General features: G+C 38.1%; 1 long non-coding RNA gene across 4 annotated transcripts in view; it reads left to right on the forward strand.

The window, feature by feature from the left end:
* Nucleotides 1-16,259, forward strand: part of LOC128112611 (uncharacterized) — a 235,094-nt gene that overhangs the window by 8,948 nt on the left and 209,887 nt on the right. For all 4 annotated transcript variants that reach the window (XR_008219056.1, XR_008219058.1, XR_008219055.1 and 1 more), the window contains one exon: nucleotides 4,973-5,178. This is a non-coding gene — a long non-coding RNA (uncharacterized LOC128112611). The remainder of the gene's footprint in view (nucleotides 1-4,972; nucleotides 5,179-16,259) is intronic.

Below are 16,259 nucleotides of genomic sequence, written 5' to 3' on the forward strand. Positions count from 1 at the left end.
CTGACCTTCTGGGAGATCTATCAGAGTAGCAGGACTATTTCTATCACTTAATTCAATCTCTAAAATATACTAGAAGGCATCTGTCACTACCACCATTTCACATACATGAAAATTGGTAACAATAGTAATAATTATAATGAAGTTTCATATGCACATTAAAGAGATAGAGACTCAAAAGTTACTTTTGGTGAGAGGATCCCATGTGGCATCCAAAGAGGTTCAATGTCAGGTTATGGTGTGGTTCACTCTTTAACTGATAGCTGCTGTGAGTTAAAATACATCTATATTTAGTTCATCCACTCATTCAAAAGTGATAATGTGGGATGAAGTAGTTTTTACACAGGCTGAGAACAGAACTGGAGTCTTTTCAAAATCTCGACCAGCTGCTCTTTGTCAAGAACACCAAGGACTGGAGAATATAAAGCAGGAAGCCTTATTCAACAACATAAAGCAGAAAGCCTTGGCCATATCTACCTGCAGAGGCTGTGCTCTTGAAGCTCTGGAGCATTGAGGAATCCTGGAGACAGGGGTATTCTTTGATGGCTGCCATCTCAAGATATGCACCTGGATCATGGCATATATATGTGATATATGTGATATATATATATATATATATATATATATATATATATCACATATACATACCAAATTGACTAATACCTAAAGGCCCTGATGATGCCACCTTCCAAAGACATCAAATTATTCCCAAATGCAAAAAATGTAGTAATCTCCCTCTTCAAGGTCTGATAACTCCCTATAAAGGCACACAAGAGTCAGTCATCCCATGTTGGTGACTAAACTCAGTCTTTAGCTACTCCTAACACTGAGAAATTGGGATTAATAAACATCTTCTACCCCCATTAATCGTCTGCTCTTCAGGGAAGCAGCTGAAGGCATCAAACCTCACATCTTACCAAGACATGCCACCAGTGAAGAAATTCCCAGTAGTTTTGTAATTGTGATAGTAACTGGATATGTGTGTGTGTGTATAGATATATACGTGTATGTATATAGAAATGTGTATGTAAGGATCCTCGTGAGTGTAAAAATAGATATGTGTGTATAGATATAAATAACATGTGTATAAACATGTTTGAATGTGTATCGGTACATGTGTATATAGATTACTATATCTATGTGTAAACAGACACATATATGAAAATAGGCCATATTATTTTTATTAAATTGCTACTAACCACATGAAACTGCCAAGGAAACTTTTTGATAACCCTTAACTATTGCATAAACATGCTTTAAGAAGTGATAATTTACAAAATGCCAGAATGATTGATCAAGAAATCCAAAAAATGTACTTCATGAAATTAAGCAGAGAAATACCAAAGCCAAACAAAATGTGGCTGTACCTTCAAATCCAACCATTTCTAGATATGGCTGAATCATTGGATCTGGCGGAAAAAGCATTTGATTCCAGTCATACTTAAAAGAAAAATAAAGATAAAAACAGTTTTCAGCTTCCCCTGTCATGTTTCCAAATCTGCAAAGCACAGGGGCAAATCAGGCAGCGGTGAGAGGCCGTGAACTGGCTCTCTGCCATGTGTTTCCCCCTAGGCTCGTCAGAGAGTGCCAAGCAGGGTTGGATATACCTCATTAATGCACTTTTACCCGAAGAGTGGCAACCCAACAGGGGTCTACTGATCATAAACACATCAAGCCTGCATGTCTGCAGCCAATGCCCATTACATTGAGAGCCCCTTCTGCCTCCTAGGTAGCAATGTGCTTTGAAAAACTGGGCCAGGAGGCCTTTTGTGGGGCTGCCCTGAGCCAGCTTGCTAACACATGTCTGTGCCCAGGGTCTCAGCTGCTGTATATAGATGGGTATGAGCTCACAGCACTGACATGGGCAGCAAGTGGTTTTGTTTCTAAATCCACTGGATTATCATCTTCAATTATCTATAGATACTACAAATTCACCTAAATTACCTAAAGATACTACAAATGAGTAGAAATGTGCTGTTTTCTTGGTCTTGATGTTGCTTTTTGCTGTTATCTCAAATACTTTTGTCATTAATATTTATCCCTTCTTGTCATTATTATCCTATATTTCCATATATTAATTGGTGAACAAGAATTCAATACCTCTTCCCAACTAGATTCTTTTTTTTTTTTTTTTGGTTTTTCGAGACAGGGTTTCTCTGTGTAGCTTTGCGCCTTTCCTGGAACTCACTTGGTAGCTCAGGCTGGCCTCGAACTCACAGAGATCCGCCTGGCTCTGCCTCCCGAGTGCTGGGATTAAAGGTGTGCGCCACCACCGCCCGGCTCCAACTAGATTCTTAAGAGCATTAGGGCAATAATACAGTTAGCTATCTTACTCAATTACAGCCTCTAACAAACAATAGTGAATGGAATGTTACTTAAATGATCCCATTTTGCAGGCTTTGTATACAACATAACCACCATGGAACATACGTTCTTTTAATATTATCTTTCCAGAGGAACTTTAACTCAAAACATTGAGTTGTTTGCTCAGGATCTCATGGTTAATAGTAAAGTCAAAATTCATACTGATGCCTTCATCCTCCATCATCAACATAAGTCACATCTGTGGGTCTGTAGACTACTTTGAAGAAGTAGCTATAGTCCTAATGATACTAGTTTCCATTAGGCCATCTAAATTGAAGTCAAATTCTATGAGACTATATCAATATTTTGCCCAAATTTTTATGTCTCTATTTTTTCCAGTAATATAAATTCAAATTAAAATAAGTAATTGCTTTAAAACAATTTTCTTTAGAGGATTATTTTATTTCTATCATTTGAAACTGTTCCTTAGCTCCACAGCCAAGTCATGTCCTGAGGGGATTTGTCCCAAGCACCTTAATTCAAGTTGAGGTAGGAATCTGGAGTACTGCCACCACAGAACTCTCCCATATATCACTGCTTCTCAACTCTAGATTCAGGATGCCTATGTCCACCGGCTCTCTGGGCTGCTCACTCCACTGGTTTGCCTTCCTGAGGGGACTTATTAAGCTTATTCTTTTTACCTCACTGTCTTCAACACTGACTTGCTTGAGGACTGGGACTCTCTCATCACCCTGAAGGCAACAGCTGACATCCCATAAATAAAAAGTCTTCAGCCAACTGTGGCTTGTTATTGATCCCCTACCTCCCCATCGTGACACTATAGGCAAGTCAGGTACTTGCTTTTCTATGACAGCTTTCATGCTCTCTTCAGTAAGATGAAAAAACAGAGACTGGACTACTCTGAGGGACCATGTGTAGAGTACAGAACAAGCCATAATAAAGCAGAGGAAGCAGTGTAAGGGCTGGCTAGGCCACATCCCATGGAAGTACTGCGTTCAGATGTGTTACACAGAGGTCCTATCTCCCTGTGATGGGGGTCGCAGTCCTGTGGGAAATACTGCTCTAATGCTGAGAGCCAGACTAGCTCCTAGTTTCAGGGATTTGGCACCAGGCTGTGTCTCTTAAACAGTACAATCCTGGGTTTCACATGGTCAGAAGCACCCTTGTAACAACTGCAGAATCAGTAAGAATCTAGTAATTGTTAATTACCCACTATGATACTGATGCTATGCTAGTGGATTGGAGGGTGAAATCAATGCAATCTCAGCATAGGCTCCTTAGTTTTACATAGTAAACTGTACACATTTTCTGGATTATGAAACTGAATTGTATTTAGGGGTAACTGTCAAAACACAGGTGATAAATAACATTAACTAATACTTAATCTCAACTTTATACAACTTTCAAACTTGTCTGGGCTAGGAAGGATACAATTATATATTTATGCACCCAGGTATCTGGGAAAGTATTGTGTACATATGCATCCATCCATCCATCCATTCATTCATCCATCCATCCACACATTCATCCATGCATCCATGCATGCATGCATGCATGCATCCATCCATCCATCCATCCATCCATCCATCCATCCATCTATCTATCTATCTATCTATCTATCTATCTATCTATCTATCCATCCACCTATATATTCATATGATATATTTTCCTAGACAGAGCATGGCAGGACCCACTTAAACTATATTTATTTTGGAGCTCATTTTTTATACACTATACTGCTTTCTAAGCACAGATTGATCTTTTTTTACCCTTTGATAAATAAATTGGTTCATCATGCAAAGCAACAGAAGAGCCTATATAGAACCAAAGTATTTTTTTTCCGCTCAAACATACATACACTCAAAACAACGGTGGGCATCACAAAACTTCATTTTACTTCTCCAGAGATTTTATTTTTGTCGGCTACATTTAGAAATCTTTTAAATCTTTTACTTATGCTTGAAGCGAATATATTCTCATCCCTTTCTCTTTATACACACTAAAATGGAATGGAATTGGGTTTAAAAGCAGTGTATTCTTTGAGGCAAAATAAATTACAAGCAAGTCTTGCAGATAGTAGCTAGGTAAATTGATTTCTGTGTACAAAATGTCCTTTGCCTGATTTCTTGATAAAATTTTAATGTTATACATGTTGAAACTATTAAACATATCCTCAGAGCAGGGGACTTTTATTGGTGTTGCAGTTTTTCTTTTATCACTTGTTTTGTTAAGATTTTCACAATATGTTGAAAATTGGAACTGATTATGCTTCTGAGAAACAAAATGATGACCATTACCACAGGGACTTTAATTCTATATCTTTGCTTGCCACTACATTACTAGGCCTAGTATGGGAGACAACCAAGCTCATAGAGTATTCTCTATGTGAAAGTGACACAAAGAATTCCAAGTCCTGTTACAGATGGACTTGCTATCAGTGAGAACCCTAAGATTTTCAAAAGTAATGAGTTCAGTGCAGGGAAAGAGCCAAGTCATATTAAACTCTAAACAGTGATCAAGAACTGTCCTCTAAGCAGATGGTGACTGAGATAAATGTCTCACAAGGTGAAGGGCATGTCTCAGGTAAAACAGCACGTATCGCCTTGTATAGTCAGCTAACAATAATTTATTTATATCTTTTCCTCTGCAGTTGTATATGTATGTTCCTGTGTGTATGACCTTGCAGCAGAGTGGTGGAAGCCAGAGATGAATATTGGCTGTTTCCTTCAATCTCCTTACCTTATTTATTCAGATAAAGTTTCTTACTGAACCTAGAACGTGATGATTTGAGTAGACTGGCTGACCAACAAGCTCTAGGTATCCTTCAGTTTCAATCTCCTAGTGCTAAGGCTACAGGTATGTGATACTGTGTCTACATTTGTACATGGGACTTTGGAGTCAAACTCATGTGAACGAACAATTGGCCAAAAAGAACTTTATAATCTGAGCCATCTCCTCCTGCCTGACTTTAAGGAACATGAAGACCTTGTAGCTTGTAGCTAATTAACTTGTAGCTAATCCTCTACACAACCACCTTAAAGTGTACCTATTCTTAGATGCATCCATTTTACTGACCTAGAATATTCTCTTATCTTTTTTCCAGTATTCAGAATCTTACTTCACCCTTGAGATTCATATCTGCCCCAGGCAATGATTTATGTCAATAAAGTAATTTCTCCTTTAACTGAACACTTTTGTAAGAATATATTAAAAGACCAAGAAGAAAGATAAACACTAGAATTAAGGATCTAATCAAAGATTATTTAACCACTTCTTTTGTCAAAAGAAGCCTCTAGACTTAAAGGAAGTCCCTAAGATAGTATGAAGTTTTCAGAACTTCAGTTTGAAAACTTGACTTTCTTGAGATTAGTAGATAAACTCTAGATACATGTGACATTTTCCTTGAATTTAAATGTTATATTAAGAATAAATACAAAGAAACAATGCTGTCCAATTGTAGCTATAACTTGTTGTTTGTTAAGTCTTTGAACTAAATGCACCTTGATTTCATTTATACATATTTTTTAGATATATAGTCCCCCCTAACATCCAAGGAAGACTTTTTGATTTTATTTGTACATATTTTTTATTAGATATAGTGCCTCCCCTTAGCCTCCAAGTGGGACTTTTGTCTTCCAATAAGTAGCATGAGATGGGAGAATGGGAAAAATAATAACCATCCTTATGTGACTCAGTGATATATAATTGCTTCTGCACAGACATGTTCATGGCTCTTGATCTAGCACCCATAGGTCATATGTTGTATAGTGTCACTTTTAACTTAACAAAATATTGAGCCAAGTTATAAAAAGTAAAGAGTTAGTCATTTATATCTAAAAATGATAATGAAACAGGGATCCATAAAAGTAAAATGCCCATGACTAGGCCCTTCCAAATTGTGTGAGTATCTTCACAGAAATGGCTTATACCTTTCAGGGGTATACAGACTTGTAGACTGTGTTGCACTAGACACTATTCCAGAACCTAAGACACAATATAATCAGAGGATAGATGAATTGGTGGCAGTCTGTGTTTCATAGGTAGCTGTGACAAAATGCAAGCTGACTTTCTTGAGAAAGGTGCCTTAGTTTGTTTCTCTGTTGTGAGAAACCATGGGTAAAAACACTGTAGAGAAGAAAGATTCATCTTATTTTACATTTCTAGATAATAGTCCATTTCTGCAGGAAGCCAAGGTAGAAATTCAGCACAGGATCCAAGAAGCACCAACTAAGGTAGAGGCCATGGAAAATGTTGCTTACTGGATGGCTTCTCATGGCTTGCTCAACTTGCTTTCACATACAACCCAGGACTACCTGCCCAGAGGGATAGCATGGACAGAAGTGGCCTGGGCCCTCTCATGTTAATCATTAATCAAGAATATACTTGCCTACAGGCCAACCAGATAGAGGCATTTTCTCATTTGAGATTGCATGTTCGCAGAGGACTCTAGCTGAGTCAAAAAAAAAAAAAAAAAAACCTAACCAGCTAACTAGCCAAGACTTTTGGACACAATGGTTGATTGCTATTTTTATGACACTGCACTAAGAAGCATGGGACCACTGTTTATATGCACAAATGCAAAGAAAAGGCTGAGTTTATACCTGGGGTGGCCATCCACGTGTGAATTAAGGGCCTGCATTTAAAATGATGATAATTGAATGAGTTTATTTTATATTAACTCCAGTAAGAAAAAGGATATCAGGATAGGTATGTCTCTGAGGGGATTTCAGGAAGATTTTAGGACTTCAGTCAGTAGACTGTGTAAAGGGTTATTGTCACTAAGGTGAGGTGACAAAATCCAGTCATAAGACTCAGCAACATGGCAGATACAGGACAAACTCTACTGCTTCTTTATAAAAGCTAGATCATCCCCCTTTTCTTCTTCCCAACTATCAAGACTCCAACTGAATAATATCAGTATGTTTCCTGCTTCTTCACCATGTACATGGCATGGCGTGACACACAGACTGCTCTACATGCACAAGCTAGTTCTCATAAAAAAAGAGCTTGCCTTTACACAGGAGGTATTGGTTCTATATCCCTAGAGAACTCTAATACAGAATGTACTAGACAAAGCAGATAAGCTCCATACCTTAAAATGAGATCATTTGTAATAGAATTATCTCATGAAAAAGTGGACACAACCCAAAGGCACAATATAATTTATAAGAACCTCATTGTGTGGGAACTAAAATAAGAGTCCTCATGGTAGGAATATGTAGAAGGGAAATGGTTATGCGTGGAAAAGAAACAGTCATGTAAGAAAGAGAAGAAAGCAAGCCTGGGATAATATTATGGCACAGAGACAGCCAAATTCAGTCTACTATCCTCTGAATCCAGCACAGACCTCGGGGGGGGGGGGGGGGGGGGGGGGACACTGAGTTAAATACAGCTTCATGTTGTTCTAGTAAATGTGGAAATGACTGCTGTTTACATGCTAAGAACCAATTCTATAAACTTGTGCACACACACACACACACACACACACACACTCACACCAAACCTCACATACATTAGTACCTTGGACAGGAGAAGGCTTTCAGGAGAGCCTTAAAATGAGAACCCTTCAGTAGTCGTTGGGCCTTCGCTATCTTTGCATCCCTGTCTCGCAGGAGAAGCGGGGGGGCCAGCCCACCACTATTGTTCTGCTGGGTAAAGAGATAATATTCTCAGTCTGTGCAGCGCCTCCTTTATCTTTGCAGGCCTGACGTCTCAGCTCATTCTTTGAGCTTGCGGACTTATTTCTTACTTTTTTTTTTTCATATATCTTTGGTTTATGAGATCCTTACTGATTTCAGAACTTTGTACCTCTTGCTCTTTGAATTTCTTCTTTGTTCACTGTTAACTGGTTGTCTTTAAAAATGTTTCTGAAGCATTTGAAAATTCCACTTTTGCTCTTTTATGAGTTCAATTCTACTTTAGGGGCCAATAATGACTGGAGTTTCTTTTCTCAGATTGTTTGGTCTTTTAATGATATTATTACATGAATTTTTCTTCATTCTACTCAGACTACAAAAGCAAGCTTCCCTTATGTGAGAGTTTTAAAGCTAATGTAAATATCTTATTCATTATGCTTTATTCATATTTTGTTTCTTCATTAGTAGCACATGCCTTGTCCATCCTTGTAAATATATTGTAAGCATTACTGTGAGGAAAGCTCCTGAGAAAGCAATATCAATCAGGAACATAATAATAAATGTAATAAAGTATACCGATAGCATATAATTTGAAGTTTTAAGACTAACTTAAACATGAAGTTTTCACAGCACAAATTCTTAAATTGAAATACATTGCAGAGATAAGATTTTCAAGAATTTGACATTTTTAAAAACACTCCGAATGGACATTGTATTCACAAAAATGTGCTAAGTATAGGCAAGGGCTAATATCTAAGGAACATTCATTTTCCTTTACCTCCATTGAGCTTATTATCAAGATGGGAAGCTCATATCTAAGAGCAAGATAAAGATGAGAATGTACCCAGTGTGCAGAGCACAGCAGGAGGACGTGCTGAATTTTCCATCTGAGATCAGTGATGAGGGCGTATCCTGTGTGGAAGTACCACTGCTGGGGCCCCATTGGAAGGGGAGGATGCAGGGTAAAGCAGTCCCATGGGAAGGATCCTCGTCATATTCCTAACTTTGGCACTACTGCTCACAGTGAGGGAACTGGCAAAGCACTTACAGCTAAAGGACAGCACTGGGTTCAAACCCCCTATGGACCAAGAACAAGAAAGTACACTTTCATAGACTACAATACAATTTATCCAAGTAAAGTTATCATTTATAAAAGGCTATGTAAATATGATAAGCCCAAAACATACCTTATCTGTTTCCTCGATGCTGATACTAACACCATATGTCTTATCCTGGAATAAGCCACTTTTCCCTAAGTAACATTTTAAATTCATTTTCAAAGAATGCTCAGGCAATCTGGCAAGTCTTTAGGATACACCGAAGACGTAGATTCTCCAGTCACACTGACAATTTCACTGGGGTCCTTTGAACACAGGTCAATTGTGAATGCACTCTTATGCTGGGACTTGCAGGTACTGGGTCCAGGGCATCCCTGACAATGAGTTGGTGGTACATTTCAAATTCTCCACTGCCCAACTCTGTCAGACATTTTATCACCAAAGCCTTGAATGATAAATTAAAACAGATAGATGAATTTTGGCAGTGGAATTTTAACATGTCTGTAACATGTCACTCAACATAATGGCAATGTTAAGAAAGCTCTGTAAGTCAAATATTAAAATGAGCCATTCAGTTGGTTGATGATTTTTTCATCTCTGAACACATCCAAGATGCGGACTTCAAAGTGATAGATTTTGTGCTAAAGCCCTAGAAGGGGTAGTGAATCCTAACTCACCATGGATGCTAGTAATATCAATAATGTGGCCTTTCTTTTGTATCACATATGTTTTGTTAATACCAGACTACTACTTATCACAACATTAAGATCAAAAGCTCCAACTCGTTGGGCTCATAAATTGAGATTCACTTATTTAATTAGTTAATTTATCAATTAAATTGCAATAAAACAGTTACAAAGAACAAAATATAATTTACAGTACTAGCTATGTAAATGTCTCCTGACTTTACCTTGTGCTTTGTAGTGCACTGGACTCCAGCAACATCTCTGCCATGGAGTAACTTTACCTCCAGTTGTGGCCAGGAATTCCAAGGGAGGATTTCTTACTTACTCCCAACATTGCACAAGAGTAACCACATGCAAACCTCCCACTCAACCAATATTAGTAATGCATTTACTACCAGATTGAAGTGCTTTAAACGTTCAGAGCAAACACATTTGTTTATTTCTTTCTTAATTTGCAAGGCCACTTTGCTGGCAGAGTCCAAAGCTGAGGAATCCAAGATGTATTGATTTCTTTCTCCATGACTATTTAATCGGTTAAAGTGTGAGCTACTTGCAAGCGTTAAGATGCTGGTTACATTTTAATAAATGTCCTTTGTGGCCGATCAATACTTCTCAGCCTCCCCCCAACCCCCAATAAATAAATAAATAAAAATGCTGTTCTCTCCGAAGTTAATGGGGGAAAATCTTTTTACCGTCATCATCTATTGTAGCAAACAAGAATATGAAAAGTGTTAATGAAATGACCAACTGTCTATAAAATAAAAACCTTACAAGACAGCCTCCTTTCTTCTCTTAATTTGATGAAACAAAATGGAAAATTGCACTGATGCCCATCCGGCGTGAAATGATGTTAACAAGCAGAAAACAAATGCTGTAATGAAGGACTTCTAGGATGTACTATGTATAGTCTTACTTGTAAAGAGGGAATTACTGGGCAGTGCTCTAGCCCTGAGCAACAGCCCACCCCCTACTGAGAACCACAACTATCATCATTTCCCCTGGAAGTAGCGCCACTCAGCACAATGCAGCAAAATTGATGTTCACAGCATAGTAATTATCCATGTGCTGCAAATAATAGGCCAGGCAATTATGAGCCAGGGCAATGCCCTGCACAGGCAAAGTAAAGTTCCACAATGAAGCAATCACACAGATAATTGAGGCAATAGCCCCACAGAAAAGGGACATGAACAACATGTCATTTGTTGGGTATGCTTTGCGTGAAGGAAGAGGTAAAAAATAACTGAGTTTTCCAGAACATCAAAACTTACCATTTAAGTGCACAGTGTCTCATTTTCAAAATGCATTCATTGGCCAGGATGTACTCACTTAAAATACATGATTAATTGCTTTCCTTCAGAAAACAATGTGTTTCAATGTGAACATATTTTGATAACTTCTTCACTAAAACAAACAAGCAAAGGAGGCTTTTGTCAAGGAAATGTGACTCAAAAACTCATTCTTGAGTCAGGACTTCAACTGCCTTCGGCAATATTCCTCTGATTTTTCACATAAATTTGACATGGGGATATCTAAGTAGACTTGTAGGCTCATCATTCTGAAACCATTTACTGATCACAGCTGGTGAGCAACAGCATGAACCAAACAGAACACAGGCCTAAAATTAAATGAGATACAATTTCCAAAGTTTAAACAGCTGGATTCTATTATGGTGCACCTTTTTATTCTCCTATGAGAAGAGTGAGGCCAGTGGGAATGTAGCAGAATGGAAGGAGAGGCATTGATGATGTTATGGGCCTTGGCATCCCAGGTTCTAACCCTTCTCTGGCATACAGTAACCGCATACAGGTGTAAATTCTAATTGTGTCTTTCTCCATTGCAGAGCCTAGTCCACAAAACAGAAATAGCTTTCCTTATTTAAGGATGTGTTTTAAATAAGCTACTTCTTGCAAAGTCATTAGGCCCCTTCCAGTACTTCCCAGGGTCTCCGTAAATGTTACCAGTGGAAATAATAAAATGGGGAGAGAAATTTGTTAAACAGAAACCTAGGAAAGCCATGTGATTGATGAGCACGAGAAAGTCCACAGGAGGAAAGGGACTGGGTGCAAGCTACCCCTGCCATGAGAAACCAACAGAGCCAGGGAACATAGAAGGCAAGTTGTCTTTGATTATTTAGAGAAAATACCACTATCTCCTTTTTCAAAAGCACCTATGAAGCAGTATCACAGAACACATCAGATACCTTTTGCATTGCATGACACCATCTATTTTCCCCTGTCTTTGTTGACTCCCTCTTCAGTACTTTTAAGATCTTTATATTTTATGATGTGTATGTGTATGCCTGTATATGTGCCCATGCATGCAGTTGTCTGCTTAAGCCAGAGAGGAATTGGAATCTCCTGAGTCTGGAATTATGGGCAGTTGTTAGCTGCTAAACATAGGTCCTTGAAACTGGCCTCCAGTCCTCTGCAAGAGCCACAAGTTCTTGTAAGTGCTGAACGGAGTCTTCAGCTCGTGTTTCCAGTCATTTTGTTTTGTTTTTGAGATGGTTTCTGACATGGAAACTCAGGCTGGCCTAGGACTTACTGTGTAGCACAGGCTAACTCACAGTAACCATTCTGCCTCTGCCTGGCACTTAGATCATTACAATAGAACTTGTTGTGGCCATTTTCTAGCTGACAAAACTGAGAATGAAGCAATACTAGAAGGTAAGATACAAGCATATTTATAGGGCCGTTGAAAATGACCTGACAATTTTTCATTCTATTAAAAGATATATATGTCAGCCTGTCTTTCTACTCATTTATCATTTCTCTGAGCCATTTTCACAACCCATATGTTCTCTGGGAACTCTCCATGTGGGAAGCACTGAGACAGGAGAATTAAAATCTGGTCTCTGCTCTTAGAGATCTCATGGTTAACTGGAGAACAAAGTCATGCGAAGAGCGACCTGGGTAGTAATAGATGACTTCCCAGAGAGGCTATGGATTCACTCCACATTGCCTTATCGTCTCCAGGCTTCTGGAGTTGTGCCTTCAACTCTCAATAATCACATTCTTCCATCCCACCAACACAGAGATTCTACCCTCTTTGAACATTTTGTGACTTGGAGTCTACATCTAAAGACTGATTACCTTGAGCATCACTGAACTCTACCTCTACAGAAACTATTAGCATCTGGCCTGGACCTTGATAATATTTACTTCAGGAAATTTTAGATTCTCTCACTGCTGCTGTTCCCAGGGACACATAGTATGCATCCTTCTGTACTCCAGACCATCTTCCTCACTCCAGAGACTTTCCTTGTTCCTTGACTCCTGGGCATATTTCCTTTAAGTCACTGGGTTTGTCCCTCTACCAGTGACAAAGGAGACTGTTGTAGGTGACTAGAGAGTGTTCTTGACCTGATCATTGAGGATTGGAATGATTCACTCAAAAAACATTTCCTCTCCAGTTTTCTTCTCATAACAACTCCTCCACCAAGAGCAGTTACTTAATGTGAATTTTGGATAGAGATAGAAGAGGACTTGTAAAGATACATTTGTTTCATGTCTTTCAAATAAAATTTCAAATAATGAACAAACTTTTCTGGATGCTTGTTTGCAAGAAAATGTATAGGTGGTTGCCTTGGAAACACTCTGAACTTTCTAAATATTGTATAATGGAAAACCATGCCTTTGCCTAATAACTAACATCATCTAACTTATTTCTGTTTTTGGCTGAGAGCATATAATAAGATCTGAATGCCAATAAATGTCATTTTGAGGATGTAATTATCATATTCATATTATGATTCTTTTCATAAACCCATTTTCACCACTCAGGCATCTGAATGGCAATTATCTAATGAAAATATAAAATATTAAATACTGTTATTTAAAGTGTGTTTTATATGCCACTCGATATAGCTTCTCTCATTTTTTGACCAGTACATTTAAAAATATAAGTTGTTTTTGATTATCCTTTCTCTATAAAAGTCAAATTAAAATTGTTGATTCCCTGTTTGGTTTTGTGAAATGGAAAAAGGGTTTTAGGCAACTTTGGAGAGATGCATCTTAATAGTATATCCCTTTAACAATTCTGACATCTGGTTCCAAAGACAATTGCTGGGCTTAGTCATAAATACCATATTCTCTACTGTCTCCAGCAAACTCTCAGTTATTGCTCCTGTTTACTCAGTTTGTAACTCTAGTCTCCCAGAGTGCCAATCAAATTCCTGAGAGTACATACGTGATCCATAAGGTATGAACAAGTTTGACAATTAACTTATTAACTTGATCTACTTTTACAGGATGATAGCCAAACCTGATAAGTCAGTGAAAATAACTCACCCAGAGGCCTTATTATCGGGAAGAGTTAGATACTTTGATGAGTTATATCTAATTATGTCAATTCTTCACTTTATTATGTGTCTTCTAGATTTAACCCAATGTGACTCTCCTGATTATGACCTTGCATGCTAGCCATCTACTCAAAGGCAAGTAGATTTGTCTTTCAAAGTTATCACATATTGATAAAAACAGTTTGTAGAATGTGGAGCACAAAACATAGTCACTAGTAACTGTTGCCTCTCCTGTCCCCTTTAGGGCACTAGGAAAGCTTGTGGTATGTTCACTGGCATAGACTTATGAATTCTAAAGTTGGCTTAAATATTATAGCAAGGCAGGTTCACCTGGCCACATATATAGAGGTGTCACTAATTGCCAATGAAAGGAGTCTGTAACATAAACATGTCTTAGCTATGAGAACACAATGACAAACACATTCACTTAATCTCAGCTTTTAGTGTGCCATTCTTAAGAATCCATAGTATTTTGATACTGAATTCCTTAAAGTTATTGCAGACAATAGCCACACAAGTACTGACAGAACTACTCTGCAGTATTATCACTCTATAAAGGGATGAATAGAAAACAAACATGAGCATTGTAGGGAATGAGTAAAGAGCACAGGGAAGACTATTAAGAACACAGACTTGCTATATCCACAATAACTACTATCAATATGTTCTAGTACAAATGTTTTCTCTTGCAGTATTTGGGACTGAAACCAAGATCTTATGCATGCTACACAAGAGGTCAGCCACTGATCTGTGCCCTGCCCCTGTAATATGTGTGTGTGTGTGTGTGCACACACACATGCCTGTGTGTATTTTTACATTATTGTTGACAAGAGGAGTTTTGCAATTGATTTCTGACTAGTATATTGCAAACTCTTCCCTGTATTAATGTTTCCATTTCAAGAAATATAATTTGCATCATGATTTTCTTATTTTTTAACAATGACTTGGACCAGACTATTGTTCAAAAAAGTTGATATCATCTAGTTCAGTCTCTGGCATACTAAGTGGAGTTACATTCATTGTGTGCCCTGCTTGGGCACCAGTGCTTTGCCTATCTTGAGTCCTGTTTGGAACTGGACACTGTGAAGTTTATCCTGATCACTCCTGGGCTCCAGGAGCCATTGAGAATTTTTTTCCAGCTCAGATTCTCATACCCATGCCAGACTACCAGTTCATGAGGTAGTATGTCTCTCTTCACTCTGAACTGACTCTCCACCCTTATTTCTTCCTATATAAATATTATATTCTGTTGGATCTTCTATGAGCCATCTGAGCTTCCTATCCTCTATGTGAAGCATTGTTTCATATGCCACAATGACTGGTTTTAATATTAAGAAATTTGGGGAGATTAGAAATGGTGTCAGTAGAAGCACTTTTAAAAAATGTATATGATTGAGGATTTTGCCTGAGCCTAACATAATGTTTAGGGTTTTGTAATTATATCAGACTGGCATCAAGAAACAATAACAACAAGAAAAGAAAAAGGCCAGAGTCTGTGAAGAATGGCTCAAGGGATACGAGTAATTACTGAGAAATCATGAGAACCTAAGTTCAAATACCCAGGACACACATCAATATCTAGGCATGGTTAATAGTGCCTAAATTCCAGCACATGAAGATCAATATGTCACCAACCAAGCTACAGATTCATTGAGAATATTTATCAGAGGCTTAAGAAAAAGAACAGTTGAGCAGGACATCCAGCATCCAAGTGCGACCTCTGTACATGTTCATAGGTGTACACAGCCACACAAACAAGTACATGGAGATGTAAATTTCTCTCTCTCTCTCTCTCTCTCTCTCTCTCTCTCTCTCTCTCTCTCTCTCTCTCTCATACACACACACACACACACACACACACACACACACACACACACACACACAAAAAGAAGAATGAGGAGGAGAAGGAGCAAGAGGAAGAGGAGAAGATGATGATAGCAAATAAGAGAAAGAAGAGGAGGAGGAGGGAGAGGAGAAGGAGGAGGAGGAGGAGAGAAGAAGAAGAAGAAGAAGAAGAAGAAGAAGAAGAAGAAGAAGAAGAAGAAGAAGAAGGAGAAGAAACACTTCTCTAGGTCAAAGAATTTAGAAATCTAAAGAAACTTACAAGTCACAGTGCAATTTTAACTCTACCCTGTCTAACAGAAAAGGATTTTTAACTGTTACTTATGAAGCTTTTTATGGCATAATTGTACTGATATGTTTTTACTATTGAGTAGTTTTATTGAATTAGTAAGATAAACACTTTGTCTTTGATAAC

The sequence above is a fragment of the Peromyscus californicus genome, unplaced genomic scaffold (assembly GCF_007827085.1).
Source record: "Peromyscus californicus insignis strain IS unplaced genomic scaffold, ASM782708v3 Scaffold_17__1_contigs__length_78620276, whole genome shotgun sequence".
Classification (NCBI taxonomy): domain Eukaryota; kingdom Metazoa; phylum Chordata; class Mammalia; order Rodentia; family Cricetidae; genus Peromyscus; species Peromyscus californicus.